Below are 2,315 nucleotides of genomic sequence, written 5' to 3' on the forward strand. Positions count from 1 at the left end.
GATTTTCTTCTAGCACGCTGGATTTCTGATTGACAGCTGTATCGTTTTAATTTTGCATTTCTGTCGCTTATTCGTATGTATGAGCTTCTAGCCACGTGGGAGGAAAGACCCTAGTGCAGACAATGGCTGCTTTACACCTTGTTCTCGTTTTACAGTTTCTTCCCTTTTTATCCTAGACCGGGTCGAGTTTAGGACGTTTTTAGTTCACATTGGCGTTTTGCTCCGCTTGGAGCTGAGCGACTTTTGTGTGATTTCCTGACCTTGTGTACGTTTTTAGCAGGATCCGACAGCTACTCCAAGCAGATAGTTGGTGCCCACATGGCAAGATGGGAATTCTTTTGTCCACGCTATGTTTTTTGTATCTGTCCCAATCCTCTGCGAAGGGAAGCTGTGGGTGTTGGCATTCATTGCTAAGGCGTGGAGCAGAACGAGAGTTTCCAGATTTTTATTTCATTTTTTGATTTTCGTGAATATTTCAGGCAGGAACAGAGGACGACGAGGGCATGATCCAGGAGGCAAGATGGCGACCCCCCCCCCCTGGTTCTTTGTTTTCCAGGACTACTTGTCACCCCTCTGGGAGAGCCTGGCGTAGCGTTCAGCCACCCCATCTGAGCTTGGAAGGCTGCGGCTGGTACGATTTGGGTGTCATTTTCCGTTTTTGTGGCCAGGTAGAATTTTTTCTTTTGCTTTCCTAGATTGAACGTCGAGGCTGTGTATGGGGTTTCCTGCTACCATTTGTTTCAGTTTGCATGTGTATGAGTGTGCACCTGTAAGGCGTGGTGACTGAGTTGTGGACACGCGTGGCCCACGACTACTCCACGTAACGCGGCTCGCTCGCATGTGGGATCTGGGCGGTGTGGAAGTTGCGTATGTTTTAAACTTGTCTGTCTGGGACCGGACCTGTTGCCGGGCGCCCGTCCCTCCCCACCATCTCATGGTTCACGTGTTGTTCATACAGGTCTGACGCTCTCCCCCTCCGACAGCAGGGATGCGCGGGACACACCACTGCCAGCTACGGGACACGCCACCATCAACCTCGCCAGATGTGCGGCCATGGGACGCGTCGGTGGCATGCACAAGCTACAGCAGCAGAGAGGGGACAAGACGCGCCAGGGAACCTGTTAGGCTGTGATGTTTTGTTTTGTGAACCTTGTTTCTTTCACCGATTAGAGTTGTTGAAAACAGATACCAGAGAATCCGAGGAGGTGGCTTCAGGGCGCAGCATTATGAGGAACAGCAGTTTGAGGATCAGTCCCGGCTGGCGCTCCGGCCCCTAACACCACCCAGCCCGCCAGTTCTTCCGACTTCACCGGCAGCTCAAGGAACGGACTGTGAGTCTTTTGGCTTCCTTTGTTAGGCAGGTCCCCCCCCCCTCCTCTCTTAATTTGTGAAATTCGTTTTCCAGTGCGATGGGGTGCCGCGGAATGCTGGATTGTTCGGTATTATTCGAGTAACCCTGCGTTAGCCTGACGTCCTTGTGAATAACACGTCGAGTTACCCGTTTGTTTCTAACGTTATTCCAGTGCGGGGATCCGAGAAGGTGTAGGACGGTGTATCCTTTCTCAGTACGGTGGAATATCATTCAGTGCGACGGGGTGCCGCGGAAAGCTGAATGATTCGGAAAGTATGCAGTTGTTTTAGCCGGTGTGGCATTATCCAGCGCGAAGGGTTTCCGCGAAAAGCTGGGCGATCCAAAAAAAAAAAAAAAAAATTGGGCACGTTTTTTCGTGACACACTGTGACGACATCCAGTGCGAAGGGGTTCCGCGGAAAGCTGGACGATCCGAGAAGTCTTGTACGTTCATCTACTTTTGTGACTTAATCCAGTGCGATGGGTTTCCGCGGAAGGCTGGATGATTTGTTAAGCGGAAGTGCGTAAGGACCTGGGCCGGACTGAGGCCTGGCTAAGGAGCGTGCGCGGGAAACGGGCTGTGAGGACAGAAGTGAGCAGCATGTTGTGCGTTTGTGCACAAATGATTTTGTATCGCATAGTGCTGATTTACCAGAGGCAGTACAGAGCACGGTTTTAGTTATGTCTGGTTCCTTCTTCATGGTTTGAGCGCTGTGTAAGATTAGAGTGGGTAGATTAGCGTTGGGTAAACGAGAGTGAATACTTAGGAATGTGTGGCTTTACGTAGTGAAAAAGTCCAGAGAAGGGCAAGATGTAGTGAGGGGGACAAGTCGAGAACAATGAGAAAGGGATAAGATGAGTAAGGGGAGAGGAAAGCTGAAAGAGCGAAGATATTAGGATGGGAAGTTGTTGACAGGGACAAGATAGGAGATGATTGGAAGAATGAACAGGAAAAGGAGCGAGAC

Source organism: Branchiostoma floridae, chromosome 17 (assembly GCF_000003815.2).
Source record: "Branchiostoma floridae strain S238N-H82 chromosome 17, Bfl_VNyyK, whole genome shotgun sequence".
NCBI lineage: Eukaryota > Metazoa > Chordata > Leptocardii > Amphioxiformes > Branchiostomatidae > Branchiostoma > Branchiostoma floridae.